General features: G+C 42.4%; 1 pseudogene; it reads right to left on the bottom strand.

The window, feature by feature from the left end:
• Nucleotides 1-1,897: 1,897 nt before the first annotated feature.
• On the bottom strand, nucleotides 1,898-5,685 carry LOC120850593 (annotated as a pseudogene).
• Between the last annotated feature and the right edge of the window lie 10,861 nt (nucleotides 5,686-16,546).

Below are 16,546 nucleotides of genomic sequence, written 5' to 3'. Positions count from 1 at the left end.
AATGTGATTTTTCATTTGCGATTACCCAGTCAAACGCGTGATTTAGAAGGAAAGTGGTGCATTGTGGCTCACATAAGCACTTGTACCAAGAATAACAATGAAAAAAAAATACAAGTTGCAGATTTCTTTAACGATAATATCATTGAAATGCCCCTTTAAGTTTACAGAGCGATAGCCCGCAAGCTCGAGCAGGAGTTCGCGTGCTTGAAGTAAGCGCCGTTTTATTATTGTTCAGCCAATGACTACGATAGGTACTTCTGGTAGTTTTATTTGTTAAAATAGAAGGGTTAGTTTCATTTCAATTTTATGTCAAAAGTTAGCCAACTTTTTGAGAAGGTCTAAATACAAGATTTGCAAGCTCTGTTTTCTCTAATTGTAGAGAATATTAACCATCCCGTGAGTTTCTCAAAACGTGAGCCGAATCGTTCCTGGAAAAAAGTATGCACTTCACACGCAAAAGAAAAAAAAAGGTTAATGTAGTATAGGTATTTTCCAATGGTCATTAAAAAATAATAATGTTTAGACTAGTTAGTTTATTAATTAATTTAGAGTAATTAGCTTTTTAAAACCGAAAACCACTCGATAAAATAAATTTAGAAAGCCTCAGGTACGCACAGCATTTTACAGCATTCTGTACAAAAATAAAAGTGAATTTGAATACATTTATAGGTTTCAATTCTCTTTCTGATTGTCATATGTGCGCCAGCGGTCTGCAATTCGGTGGCCGATGCACGCAGCCAAGCTCTTGCCTCAGTCGCAGGAAGAAAGAAAGTGTGGCTCACATCAGGCACGTAGCCAAGATTTTGTTTCGGGGTGGGGGGGGGGGGGGGGGGGGGGAGGGGGAGGGGGAGGGGCGCTTATGACAAGATGCTGTACGAGGGGGAGGGAGGAGAGGAGGTCCCAGCAAAATGGAGGATTGCGGGGGGGGGGGGGGGGGCCTGGGCACCATGCCCCCCCCCCCCCTCCCCTTGGCTACGTGCCTGGCTCACATGCACTGCGCGCCTCGGCCACCGGAGGGTAGGTCGCTGGCACAAGGACTGCTCTTCAATAGGAAATCAAAACCCAGTAAAGCATTCAAATTAGCCTATTTTTTTCTCTCGGAAAGTCGTGAAGTGTTGTATGTGCCTTACGTGTTTATAAAAATGAGTTCTCATCATACCTTTAAACTTAATAATTAAAAAAGCAAATTTCTTTAAATTATTTTTTAAACTAATTATATTGAACACTATAATTTTTTTTTTCAAATGGGCCCTTTGCGCGATACCAATGTATTATTGACCCTTTTTTTTTGTGAGATGCGCACTGTTCGCAGGAAGGATTTGGGTCACGTTTGAGAAACATTTTGTATAACACAACAAAACAGGAAAAGATGGGGAGTGCAAGAAAAAACTTGCATACCTCAATTTTAAGTTCAGGTTTCTAGCCGATTTCAAGGTAGATGCGACTGGTGAAACTGCAGTCTTTTTGAATCCTGGAACATAGGTACTGCTATTAGAAGAAGAGCTCCTTAAAAATTCAAAGTTGAGCAGTTACAGTTGCGGTTTAGGGAGCATTACTGGGTATAGTGTTTCAACAAAAGGAAATTTTATACTTTAATGTAACTAGGAAGAACACAAACTTTACCATCTATAGCTCAATCATACCCTGGCAGACATAACGTCCAGTAAAACTACCATTTTAAAATAAAAACACATCATGCGTACCGTGAAAATGCAATTCCCAGTCATCGAATAAATCTATAAAAAGTATTTAAAGCACAAAACTTGTACCTCTCTGGCCACTCCGCACTAAATAGGTGACTGAATGATCTTAAACACAAATACCTGAAACACTGAATGTGGTAGACTCACAGATATAAGGAAGAAAAGAAGCTGGCTCGCATGCCACTTGAAGCGAGTTACCAACCTGTGTAGTGGTATGCTACCACCTGTTTCCAACTTGATGAGGCGCCTCAAAGCATAGAAACGAGGGTGTGAGTGGCCTTACTCGAACTGTTCTTAGGCACCCTAGGAACTGTCAACGTCGTCTACCCTCGGATAGGGTCAATCCGAAGATGTCGAAGTGTCGTACTCCATCTTGTCTTATTTTGCCATCTCGTTTATAATGAGTACGCACTTGAAGTCATACATGGGTAAATTACTTTCAAAATGTAATTTAATTACAATTACAATTACTTAGCTCCAAAAGTAGTTTAACTACAATTACAATTACTACTACGCAAAAGTAGTTCATTGCAATTACAAATTACTTTTTAAAAGTAATGCAATTACTTTACAATTACTTATTTCTGAGAGTTACCCCCCACATTGGGCCATATAACTGTAAACGAGTTATATGGCCGCTGTATAAATGTCACGCATTGTACTTTCCTTTTATGAAATTTGTTAAATGGAATATAGAACTTAATAGTTTGGAGTAATGAACTCCTGCGTTCATATATTCTCAAAACATAAAAAAAGGCGACAAAATTCACAGGTGCGAGGTGAATCTCCTCAGAGCTTATGCAAATGGTATCCAAGTCAAACCAAGAAAAAATAAACTTAAAAATAATACAAGGAAACAAATATGCGACAGTACTGGTATCATAAAACTCACGTAAAAATTGCTAATAAGAGAAACTTGTAAACGACGTCAAACATTTAAAGGATACGACAACTTACGAAAAATTTCGGCCACGATGATTCGCTGCCTCTCCCTGTCTGTGGACTTGTTACATGCCGGATGTGGGTAACCGTAGCACACGAACTGTGGTCGCTTCCACAAAACTAGTGTCACAATATCAGCAACTCTATTGCCAGGGATTCTGGGCTAATTCAGTGCACGGTAACACCCAAAAAGCTGCTGAGATAAATAATAAATTTAGGATCGTCATGTAGCTAATCATTAGGATAGCAATGATTGTATCGATGTTATGCGTCTCATAAAGAAGACCGATTTGAATTTAGCATGGCAAGAACAACCTCGAAAAATTCATGATACACTGCAAACGACTTTATTTTCGCGAATTTCGCGAATCGCCTACAATTCGCGAAAAAAAATGTAAACACATTGGAATATATCGCGACCGCACCGCGTCGCGAAAATTAGAATCCGCGAATTATTCCAAAACTGCGGCCTCTTGGACGCCTCGATTTCACGATTTAGTTGAGCGCGTTTCAGCTGGAAGATATAGACGAGCTATTATTATTTTTTTTTATAACTGTAAGTATTATTCAAAGTAACAAGAAAGTTGCCTACCTGCAAGTGTTTCCGCAAATTGGAGGTCGCCTTTCGGTTTATTGAATTTGTTTTCAGAAACGGTCCGGAGAGTTTGCTCCTCACGATTATAGTTTTTTACATTGGTGCTAATCTGTTTAGAGAATTTTTCGCAACAAGGCCCCGGCAACCTTTCCTTTTCCATTGTAGATAAGACTGTTGCAGCTTCTCAATGCAAAGCAGCACTGCGCGCCTCGGGGCGGTTCCACAGGCCAAGACGAGAGGACAACGCGTGGAGGGTCACGATAGAGGTGTAAAAACAATGTGCAAGCCAAGCCCTTTATAAAAAAAGAAGCCTTCAACGAACAACAAATGCAAAAACAAGCTCCCTACAGCTAAAGCCGCGGTTTGTAAGTTTTGGAATCTCGTCCAATCAGGCTGACAAACGGTTGAAAGGGTTAGGTAGAGCGAACACTAAATAATGAAGATTTATACAAAAAGGTAGACGAGGATTGGGAGAAGGAAGAGCAATGTAGCAAGAACATTTGGAAGTAAGGCAGGGTGAGTCGTGTTAATGAGACCTGCTGCTTCTTTGCTTCTTCGCCTCGATGTTAGAGTAGCACGACTTACTGTTAGTGGTATCAACATACGAGATAGAGGAGAAGGACGTGAAAAACTCATAAAGAAAAGAGAATAATTTCATGAACAAAAAAGTTCCAAACTTGACTGAAATATGTAAGCGAATATGCTAGCGGCGAAGACGCGTAAGGAGAACCTCGAACCTCCCCGCCTCGACCGGATGATGTGATCGGAGCCAACCAGCTCGACTTCGACCTCCGATGCCCCCGTGTGGGAATGAGAAATAAGAAAGACCCCTAGAAGCAGGAGCAACAGGAAGCGAACGAGACGAAGAGTCAGATTCAACTACGACAGGAACGAAAACGGACGCGAATGTAGCCCTCATTTATCAAATTATTTCTCAAATTCTTCATTAAATCGTTTTACAGTCTACAAAATCCTTCATTCCGTTCTATCCCAGCCTTTCTTTCCCATCCCTCTTTTCCATATTTTTTTAGCAGGTTGGGAGACGCTCTCTCCCCTGTCGCTTTGGCTGTGCTGTCGTCTCCGTGGCCAGAGGGGAAAAGCGCCGCCGCCACAAAATCTTGCAAAAGTAATTGTAATTGTGCCTGAAATTTAGCAATTACTGACGCTAGAAAGTAATTAAATTACAATTACAATTCCTTTTAGCCAAAAGTAATTATTACAATTACAAATTACCAGGCAAAGTAATTAAATTACAGTAATTGAATTACTGTAATTGAATTACTACCCAAGTATGCTTGAAGTACTTTTTCACGGAGATGGAAGACTCTAGTCTGGAGTAGTGCTCAGACCTCGCCCAGGATCAAAGTTGATGTCTAGAGTATGCAGAAACACCACATCATTGCAACCAAATATTACGCTCAGGTTGCAAACAATATATATATATATATATTCTGGTATTTAGGGAAATATTTCAGTGTGCAGTACATAAGTTTGTCTTTTCATTACACCCAGAGATCTGCATTTTTACTTTAAACGTAAAAAACGGCAATCCTTTTTTTTCGCTTTGAAAACATTTTAAGTATTCTTATGCAGGCTTTTTTTCGCATAGTGTAAGAAATGGTGCTTTTGAAAACATGACATTTGATAGCTTCACATGCATTTTCCACTACGCTCTTGCTGGGTCAAATAACTGAAAGAAGTGTGTTACCAATATTGTACTGCTAACCTTCTAAACGCCGTCTCAGCGTCCTTGTTGATAGGTAAGGCTGTTTTTCTTTTGGAACGAAGCACATTGGTAGCCGGTGGTTGCACAGGAAAAATGAGTCTGGTGGGAATTTATGATTGTCTGCGGTGACCATTTGACATGACTGTTTCCACGCCGCGAGAGGAAGAAAATTTGATCGTTGTTAAACAGGCCCCCCAGGTTTGATTCAATGTTTGTCGTTGAACCTTTTAGGGGAAATTTCGGCGCTTTAGCAGTCTGCTCTATTGTTAAAGTTGTCCAGTTCTTTCTTTGAGCTGGCTCATCAAATGTGGTGATGTGCTCTGCAAGAATAATTCGAGCCTAGGTAAATGATCATAACCATGACATTAAGATGCTCAATGTAATGCTACAAAAACACAAACAATGTCACAAAGCGACATTATCGCACAACATGAGAACTCATATAGATTGCTGGAGCGATTTAGCTATATGCAATTATCGTGGCAGTTAAGGTCGAAAGACTGGTTGGGGAGTGTGAGAGTGGAAGAACCAGAACCAGGGACAGCAAGGCCACTTGTTGGCAGCGTTAGTGATATCAGCTGCAGGGACGTTGGAGCGACTTAGGTCAGCAAGCAAACAAAAGCGTCTAAACAAAACATAACTTTATACTTCGACCTCACCGTAAGCTGGGCGGTATTTCTTAGATCCGTGACTAATGGCTGGGACCCAGTGGCCGTCATAGGAGGACCAGACGCCGAGCAAGCTGGCGGCTGCAAAGATGTTTCCCGACGAACAAGTCAGTGAAGGAAAGTAAGTCATCTCTTGTAGAATTACTTGATTACCCGGGGTTGAGCAGCGTTGCTTACGTCTGGGACTACAGACAAGTTCACTGTGGCCGTAAAAGGATGACGGACTCCGCAAAAGTCGTCGGCTGCAAATAATTTTCATGAGGAACCATTAAGTGAAGAAAAATAATAATCTCTATGAAGCAGGACTTGATTACGGCAGGCTGGGCAGCATTGCTTACGTCTGTGACTAGAGGCAGGGTCCCTTTGGCCGTCACAGGGTGACCGGACTCAGCAAACGTCGTTGGCTGCAGGTAAGTTTCAAGACGAGCAAGTCAGAGACAGCAAGGAAGTCATTTCATTTTGAAGAATTTCATTAACATAGGCTGAGCATCATTGTTTACGTCTGTGACTGGAGGCATGGTTCCTGTGGCCGTCAGAAGGTAACCGGACTCCTCAAACGTCGTTGGATGCATTGAAGTTTCACGAGGAGCAAGTCAGTGAACGAAGCGAATTCATCTCTATGGAGAAAGGTTTCATTACAACGGGCTGAGCAGCACTGCTTACGTCTGTGACTGAAAGCAGGGTCCCTTTGGCCGTCACAGGGTAACCGGACTCAGCAAACGTCGTTGGATGCAGAGAACTCACCTCTGACTATAATAATGCTAACCGAAACGTGGTATGCAACAAAAACCGAAGTACTTCAAATGCCATTATACTCCAGTTACGTTTTGAATTGCACATCTTGTCGCGGGAGAGGTGTGTGATTACTTGTAAATAAATCAATAAAATGTGAACTTTGGGCTGATTATTGCTGTATCACTCAAGACCATGACATGCTTTCTGTGAGAACAGGGAATAATGTTATAAGTATGCTATATCGACCACCAGATGGCCGCAGTATTTTCTTCTTTCAGTTTGGCGAGCGGTTTTCACAGGTAGTAAATAATAACCATTACGATTTAATTTTGGGGGAAGACTTCAATATCGATATGTTGAAAGATAGCGCTTGTAAACGTGAATTTAATATTTTAATCGGAACGAACGGATGTGTCAACGTAATTAAAGGGACCATGAAATGATTTTAAAATCGAGTTCATCCACCGCACGTCGTAAAAGGTGTGAAAAGAAACACAAAAACACAAAAATAGGGAGCCAAAGAAATGTGTTTGCTATAGAACTTTTAAAAGAAAACTGGACTCTTTTGCGCCTTCCTTCCTTCGTCTGTTCACTACGATGCATCCGCGGAAATGGAGCACGTCAGCCAAATCCAGGTCGCCTATTGGTTAAGAGCCTACCGCACCAGCACCGCGATCGTAAACAATAAATAGCCGGCGAATGTTTCCTAAAAGTTTTGTTAAATAATATTCAGATCCACATTTTGTAGCATAATTAGAGATGTGTGGCGAAAATTGCCAAATTTGATAATGCTGAGAGCCAAGCGCCATCTATCGTGTGGTAAACGAAGCAACTACTGCGCGTGCGCAGTAGGGCAGGGCCGACAGTTACTTGGGTGGCGGCGACCGACGAACATTTATTTTCTTTGTTTTCCTTCCTCTCAAAACTCTGACTGACTGAACGTTTATTTTTCTACGTGTTCTTCCCGCGCGTGCCGACTTCAAGCAGCAAGAAAACAGTACTTAAAACAGACCACGACGACAAGAACGCTGGATCCACCGACTCTGACGAAGCCAGCTGCTCAGAATATAGGCCTAGCAGGCATTCCGACTCGGCGCTGCGTTGCTTCGTCGCAAGACCGTCTGCCTACGACCGGCTGGCGTGCTAAATGGAATATGCCCGCGCGACCCTTGTGGACCCTTCCCGTATTATAGTTTGATCACTGACCTCAATTCTAGATTAAGAGGTGAGGTCAATCTCTTCCCCTTGTTTTCCGAGGCAGTGTGGACAAACACTCGTCGAAAAGGGACTCTCGTCGATTCTATCTTCTTGTTTTGTGTGATATAGAGCTGAAATAAACGCCGTATAGATTACCTTCGTAACACGGTATGTACACTTTGTTAGGGTCCATATCACAAGAGCGAATGACATTTTAGCGAACGGCGACATTTGAGCGAATGGTCGTTTTAGCGAATAACGGGGGCGCGCGTTAACCCATCCGGCGCGCTGCGCTTTACGCCGCTTCGCGGCGACAGTCTGCGGCAACTCATTACAAAAATATGAACTCACTTGGCCCACCCGAAAACGCCGCTTCGCGGCGTCCGACTATTCGCTAAAGTGTCGTTCGATGAAACGTGGGCGTTCGCTAAAACGTCATTCGATCAAGTGAGTGCCTCCCACGTAAACCCCGGTCCAACCTTTCTTTGCCGAGTGTCGCGTCAGTATCGAGTTGCAATCGTAAAAGAACGGTCCCGAAGCGCTTACAAACAGCGCGAATACAGCACTTCCATCAAGCGCGCGCGTCCGCTCCGAGTGTAAACAGGTATTTACGTGGCTCTTGCTGACACTCGTAGTTCAAACGTATCTTTTTTAACGTCGGCTCGCTCCTGCATCTCCGAGGCCGCGAAAAACGCCATCTACGTCGCTTTGCAAACGACTGACACGGGCCGGCCCTTTTGCCAACAATAGGGAGTTTTAGGATAACGTACGCAATTTTAGCGCACGCTAGCGCTAAATTTAGCGCTTGTATTAGCGCACGCTACGCGAGAGAGTTTTAGAATAGCGTTTCTCCGTCGCGACGCAAAAGCCCAAGCATCTCGCGCTTGCGACGGCACCAAGATGCAGTCACAATTTTTATTTCGCACACGAAATGCTCTAACTTAAGAAAAAACAAGTTTTTTAGTCCAGAGTAATATTTTAGATTTGTTTAAACGTGAGAATGCGACGCGAGCGGTTGACCGGTCGTGTCCGCTTGCGTCGCCTCGGCAAGAGAGGTCTCGTTTACTGACCTTCGCACATCGTACCATCGCCGAGAAATGTTCGCGCGTCACAAGCATCAAGCTGTCGGTGATCGTTGTCAAACCGAGTACAATGTCGTCCCGTATTGAAAATCGCAGTCACGAGGATGCCGCCGACGTCGCACTCACGACGCCGCCAAAGCAGCTGCTGACATAATCCTGGAAGCCGCCTTTTTTTTTCAAACTCTGCTCGTCTTGGCTTTAGCCAACTTCTCATCACGAATCCTCCTTGGAGAAGCGCAAAGACCCTTTGCGTACGCACGCTATTTCCGAGAAATAGCGCACGCTAAAATTGCGCACGCAAAGCGCAAAATCTGGTTTGCGTTCGGAGCATGCGCAGTGGCGACGACGCTATTCTTTGCGCACGCAAAGCTTTTGCGTGCGCTATTCTAAAACTCCCTAATGACAGGGTGGTTGACTTCTGGAGTCTTCACCGGAAGACTCGCTGCACTTCCCAACAGGCATACCGGCGTATGGGACTAGTCCCATGCTGTCGCTGTAGCGCAACATATCTCATTGAATTTCGCTCAGCTGCGATGCGGCGATGAGAGGCGCCGATCCAGGAAATACGTCGGTGACATCAGCGCAGTAAAACCTACCGGCGCACCCCCACTCGTTGCCGCTAACACTTCCATTCTCCTACTGCCGCGAGAACTTCCGGTTCCGGAAACGGCCTACGTCACGGCTTGCATTGCGGTCAGTTGGAGAGAATGAAAAAGTCGATATTTCAATAATTTTTTGTGTAGAAGTTAATAAACCGAGACGAAAACGGATGCCTGTTCAGCATTCAGTGAACATTGACGGTTTAATGTAAAAGTTATCTGGAAAAAGTAAAAAGGTCATTTCATGGTCCCTTTAAATCTCCCACTCGAGTCACAGTGCGTAGTGAAAAAATGATCGATCTTTTTATTACGAACGCACAGCCTGATAAGATTACATCCGGAACGGCATGTTAGGATATTAGTAACCACCTTCCAATATTCCTATGCTTAAATACCAAACCATATAAAAAAAGTTAGAAATGCAGGAAGATTAGTATTTCAAGACATAGAAAACGACAAATAAATGCTTTTGAAGTAGATATCTCTGAAATTAATTGGAGCCCAATATACAAATGTGAGGATGTTAATCTTGCGTATAATACATTTTTTGGGTAAGTTACAGCTATCTACCGTCGTAATTTTCCTTGGAAAACATTGAAAGTGTCTAAAAAGATCAGGAAGCCATGGATAACACCTTAAATTTTGAAGAAAATTAAGAAAAAAAAAATGTTATACCAGAAATTCCTGAAAAGAAAAGGACCGTCTCAGCTTTTAAGTTTTAAGGTATATCAAAATCGATTAACAAAAATATTACGAAGAGTTAAGACAGTGTATCATACAGACTCTTCTCAGGCGAAATCTACACGTGCGGATGTTATCTGGAGAAAATTAAACTCCGTTTGAAATCGCGTTCCATATATCCAGCCTGTAGATAGCATTGTCCATGAAGGAGTGTACTTTGATGGTAGTTCTTTAGCTAACACTTTCAGTGACTACTTTGCAGGCTTAGTTAATATTATTATTATTGTTATTATTATTATTTATTGATACTGCAATCCCTGAAAGGGATTTAAGCAGGTGGGTTTACACTTGATTTACAAGACATGCAGGCATACAAAATAGCAAACAAGTCCCAGAAACAAAAAAACAAATATTTTTTAGAGGGACAAAACTAATTTAGAGGGGATTTAAATTCCTTCTAAATTACGGACAATGCTACCACAGATGCGTTTTGCAGTTAGTATAGAAATAACCATTCTATTTTTCTAGAACCCGTCACAAGTTCTGTGGTTTGCTCCGCCTTCATGCAACTGACAAATAGCAGTAGTTGTGACTGTGATAATTTGCAAATTCCACCTATTAAATACATACTTGACTTAGCAGCACCATTTCTGTGTCATATTTGTAATATCTCCTTAACAACGGGGTTATTTCCCAAAAAGATGCAGATGGCGAAAGTGGCGGTGTTACATAAGCAGGGTGATAAAAATATTCTCGGCAACTATTGACCCCTTTCTATCCTCCCGTTATTCTCCAAAAGCCTAGAAAAATAATACATACTCGTTTAGTTAAATTAAACCTGGTGACACCCGCCCAATTTAGTTTTAATAAAAGCCGATTGACCGAATTATCATTACTAAAGCAAAAATAATATATTTTAAAAAAATTTCGAAGGAAAAAAAAAACAAGTTCTGTGTGCATTCGTGAACTTCACGAAAGCCTTTAATTTTATCAACCATCATATTTTAGTTAAAAAAATTGAGCTTTATGGTATCCGCGGTTTACCTTTAGAAGTTCTACGCTCCTACTTGCGACACCGTTGCCAATATGCTTCTATTGGCCAATTTTCTTCTGACGTTAAACCTATTCACTCAGGCGTCCCACAGGGAAGCATTTTTAGACCGTTTCTTTTTAATATGTACCTTAATGACACTGTAAACATAAGTCCTGCAAAATTTTTCATATATGCCTACTACAACAGCCTATTCTTTACTTCAGATAATAGCGATGATCTTGTCACAATCGTCAATGACACTTTGTCCAAACTTGGGGCATGGGCGAAAGAGAACTGCTTAAACATGAATCCTGCTAAAACTAAAGCTATTATTTTTCGCCCCAAGAATAAGTGCGTAAATCTAACGAGAAGCATTGTGCTTGACTCTACGCCAATCGAAATCGTCCGTAATTTCAAGTCTTGGACTCATAATTTCGGAAGATATGTTGTGGGACAGTCACATTAACCACTTACTTGCGAAATTATCAACCATCATAGGTCTGACATTCCGTAACGGCAAAACACTCCCAGTCAGTGTGAAGCTATTAATTTACAATTCTTTATTATTTCCTCGTCTGAGCTACTGCAACCTCGTCTGGGGTAACACCACATTTACAAACCCGCAAACAATTTTTACTCAGAAAGAAATGGTTGGAATAATATGCAACCTGCGTTATAATTTCTATACAGGCAGTTTGTTTACGAAGTTTAGCTTATTAAAAATTCATACCTTTATGAATAAAGATTGATTCTGAGTTTAAAATCAGAAAAAAGGAAACATTATAAATTATTGTCAAGTCTAGCGGAATTGACACCAAATCTACCCGTTCACTTAACTAGACACAGGGAGTATTGGAAGGTTGTCTACTGTTCTACTAACTATGGTAGGCAAATGTTGTGAAATATCGTACCAAAACTGTTAAATTTCCTTCTAGAAATAGAAATTTGCATTGACACTATCTTCTTCGAGGCTTTGCGTTCTCTTTATCTGTAGCAGTGGTTTACTTCCCCCATTCAAATGATTCTTTAAATTTGTTTATGTTATATAGAATGCAGTCCTTTTGTGTTTTTCGGCCGTGCATGACATCTGTTTAGGTGATTAATGACTGTTTTGTAATCTCGTGCACATTTTATGCATGAATGCCAACGTACGGGGCCGAGGGCTGGTCAAGCCTCCTCTGGCGCTTTTACCCTTGGATCCACCATGCTTCATTGAAAATAAACTATTATTGTTATTATTATTAATATTATGTAAATTGACTTCCTAGCCACGGGCAGAGCATTGTTGCTAACGTGTGTAACTAGAGGCAGGGTCTCGGGCGTCGTAGGGTGACAGGATCCCGGAAATCTAATGCGACTGCAGAAAAATTTCATGACCAATAACTAAGTGAAGGATCCCGTCTCAGGAACACAACTCTACAGGGGGTGAATCCCCCATCAAATAAAAACATTATCTCTCTCTCTCTCTCTCTCTCAGTGAAGGAAAGGAAGTTATCGTTATATGAAAGGACTTGATTACTGCAGGCTGAGCTGCATTAATTGCTTACGTGTGTGACTAGAGGCAGGGTCTCGGACGTCATAAGCTGATCGGACTCTGCGAACGCAGTTGGCTGCAGAAACGTTTCACAAGGAACAAGTCACTAAAGGAAAGGAAATCATCTCCGTGTAGAAATACTTGATTACGACAAGCAGGGCAGCATTGCTTACATACGTGACTAGACGCAGGGTCTTGGACGTCGTTAGATGACCTGACTACGCAAACGCCGTCGGCTACAGAGAAGATTTACGACGAAAAAATCAGTGAAGAAAAGGATGGGATCTCTATGCCGAAGTACTTGATTACGGCAGGCTGAGCAGCATTGCTTATATATGTGACTAGAGGCAGTCTCAACCAGCATAGGAGGATCGTATCATGCAGACGCTGTTGGCTGTAGAGAGGTTACAAGAGATAGGTTAGAGAGACGGCAGGCTGAGCAACATTGCTTACATATGTGACTAGAGGCAGTCTCAACCAGCATAGAAGGATCGGGTCATGCAGACGCTGTTAGCTGTAGAGCGGTTACAAGAGATTAGTTAGAGAGATGCAGTCAGCAAAGGAAACAGATGGCGGCCTTTAATGGGAGGCATTTTATGCATTAAACACAGACTGAAAGACGCTTCCTGTCATTTCAGGCACAGTGTAGGGCGGTGTTGACCAATCCGCAGCAGTTGACACCACTGTGAATCATCAGCTACACAGGTCGGTTTCGGGGAATTGGCATCAGTACGGCAAAGTTAAAAAAGAAAAGTTGGCCAGCTTCAACAAGCAGGAATAAAGTTTCACGCCCTCATCAAAGAGTCAGCTGCATTGTCAAAGTCGTGGAGCGACAGCAAGGTCCAAGCTGGATCAATATCGCTTGACGGTATGGACGTGGTATGCAATAGAGAAGTTTCAAAGATTAAAAGTGTGGTCTATGACACTGTTGTTTACCTTCGTCAAACTAATTTAGCTCCCATTTCTCAAGTACCATTGATACCTGCGTAATAAACTCGGACTCAGTACTCATAGATTGTCCAGCGCCACCAGTTAGGCCTGCGGGCAAAACTTTAGTAAGGAATATTCGGTTTTATGGTTATGTCCCCTTGTGTCAATGATGTTATCCATAATATTCAAAATACAGACCCGCAGCTAAAGAAAATTTGCAGGTACTCATTTGCAAAGATCAGCACATAAACCGGGTTGTTAACTTGTAATCGAAGCTGTAAACTAACAAGGAAAGATAACCACACTATGTCATTTGTAGCGACTCGTTGCTTTGGTGGCTTTCTCTCCTTCCCATGTCTCTTGAGCGTATTGTGTGCAAATAAGGGTAAAACGGCTGCAAATTTAAAAAAAAAGAAATAATTCCATCCATCTTTTTTTTTTTTTTTTAAACTGTGATGATTTGAAATTAACCTGAAATCAAAATTCAAGTTTAATTTCTGACATATATTATTACAAAGATGCCACTTACAAATTTGTTGAGGTTTATCCAGCTAGCGTTTATAAACTGCAAAGGCAGACATTTATCTCAGTGATTGTTTCCACACACTCATTATTACACTTTGGATGAAGCCGCCTGATCCCGTTAAACGTGTCACAGCAAAATAATACTTGTAGTTTATCTAGGCCTGCTCGGTAGTAGTCATTTATTAGAAACATTTCTGAATGCTTTAGCAGTCAGCAGTTCGACGCAAACTGAGCAGACATGTCAAATCTTTGACAACGTTTGATCAATTGAAACAAGGTCACAGGAGCGTGCGGCACAGCGGGTACGGGATAAACGGAAAGCTATAGCTGCGGAGGTAGAAACTGCCGACGTTCAGTTTTTAGACCCTCGCGTGATTCTTGATCTAAATGACGGCATTGCAATGTGATTCTTCTAGGAACGTCGAAATTCCAGCGGCTTGGTTTCAATCGATCAAAGGTGCATGCAATCTAATTTTCTCGAATGTGCTTTCTGCTAATGTCACGTCGGCCTACACAAGGCAACATTGCCAGAGCTAATTCTCAATCCCTCGATTTGTTTACATGCTATTATTACCTCCTCAGGAACAAGTTAGAAGTTGAGTTTTAATATTAACTAGGGCTGGGCAATTGATCGATTAACCTCCCGATTAATCGATTAAGGCTTTAATCGCGATCATATATTTTAACTGGTTAATCGGTTTTTGTTTATTGGTACTCAAAAAGAACTGGACGTACGCATGGCTCTATCCTGGACGACCTGCCCGAACTAGGGGGGACTCATGCCCCCCCCCCCCCCCCCACCCCCCTCCTTCCCTTAAGGAAAACGCTGCGTAGCGTGCATCCGGTCGTTCTGTCCCGAGTGGTTTTCCGTTCCCAGCCAGGTGCTATGAGCCAGGCTCAATTCTCGCGCTCGCAAAGCGTCACGTGTTCGAGGATATACATTACAGTTCTGCCGAGGCCAGAAGAAAGAGCCGGGCCCGCTATTGATCCCCGCGTGACCGCGAAACTTCACGTGTTGAGGATCTGTTACACCTCCTGCACAGCCAAGACAAACAAGCAGAAAAACAAGCTGGGAAGCTAACAACGCTATGGTTACTTGTTCCAGTATTCAGCCCGCAAAAATGAACGAGTTCACGAGTATGAAAGATAATCTTGCTGGAAAGTTTGGGTTTAAAGTAAACTCCAGGGGTGAAGTTTTTAACTCGAAGGAAGTCCACTGCAACCTCTGAAAAAAGCCGTTTGCGTACAGTCGAAGCTTAAGTTCGCTTTAGTATCACCTACGAGCGAACCACCCATGTACTCAGCAGCAGCAAGGACCATCCGCCAAAACGCAGACAACAATCAATACCTTTTCATCGAGGCCCCTTTCTCTGAAAAAAGAAGAAAGCATTGCCCAAGCCCTGACTTCTTGTCTTCCTGTCGGAGAATGCGGAGAAACTTCTTTGTCTTCGGAGCTGGAGCAAAAATATTTGAGTCTTTGTATTTTGAACTATCTGTATCCTCAATTCTAAATGTCATTTGCGCCGTGTAGCAGAGAGCAAAATGAGTCTTCAAAGGAAAGACGAGTTCTTGCATTCAATTTTAATATATTATAGATAAAAATTGACGCCACCGATTAATCGATTAATTAATCGATTAAGGGGTGGCGATTAATCTGGTTAAAATTTTTAATCGACGCCCAGCCCTAATATTAACGTTTCGCCGGACTCCGCGACGTCAGTATAGGTAACATATTTAAAACAAATGTAACAAAATTGCCTGACCTTACACAGCGCCGTTCGTTCAGATGATTTCCACTTGTCTCTCTTCATTTTAGCGAGTCATATTTTGTACCATGCTTTTCCTCTTGGTAGTTTGAAACGGAGGAATCTTTTTTCAGTGCTGTTGCTGCACCTGACAGCACAACATCCGGCAATTGAATTTTGCCTTCACGCCGAAACACCTTGCAGTAGAGCGCTGTCGCCGAAAAATTCGAATGCGGCTGCAGCGTGGTACGTATCGGATGGGTAGAATGAATGAAGATGGCGGTTTGTTCCACGCATGGAGCATCCGGATACTACCGGAGGTGACACTAGCATCATGTTGCTAGGCAACGACGTGTCGAATAAGAACGTCTATTGCCATCACGTGATGGGCGGTGCTAGAAAAGCGGCGAGATGACAAACTGGCCAAAATCTCGCACTTTGTATGGCTCTGCGCTTAGCAAATCATTTTAACGTGAAATTGGGGCAAAAATCTTTATTTCACGTTATCGTCCACAAGTCGCGCACAGAACGTTATTAACAAAACTAAAACCTTCTGCTCTTTTTTTTTTTTTGTGTCGCAGAAGTGGGTCAGATGTGCTGCATCATTTTTCGAAGGAATAATCCCAAGCTTCAGGGGGACAATTTGAGAAAAAAAATAATTAACGCATTCGGTTGCTTTATATTTAATGGACCTGCGGTTGTGCAAGAAGGCTTGGTACTTGAGTGCTCTCCACACGCCACGACGCGCACCTGGCACTCCCCGCACGCCGTCACAGCACGTATGGCCCACTACCTCGACGCCTAGAAGAAGAAACAGAATGCTGCAAGTTTTGTCCTGAACATTCGGTCAG

This window comes from Ixodes scapularis, unplaced genomic scaffold (genome assembly GCF_016920785.2).
Source record: "Ixodes scapularis isolate PalLabHiFi unplaced genomic scaffold, ASM1692078v2 ptg002915l_1__unscaffolded, whole genome shotgun sequence".
In the NCBI taxonomy this organism is placed as follows: Eukaryota; Metazoa; Arthropoda; class Arachnida; order Ixodida; family Ixodidae; genus Ixodes; species Ixodes scapularis.
The sequence above is the reverse complement of the archived record's forward strand: the minus strand, read 5'-3'. Positions and strand labels throughout refer to the sequence as shown.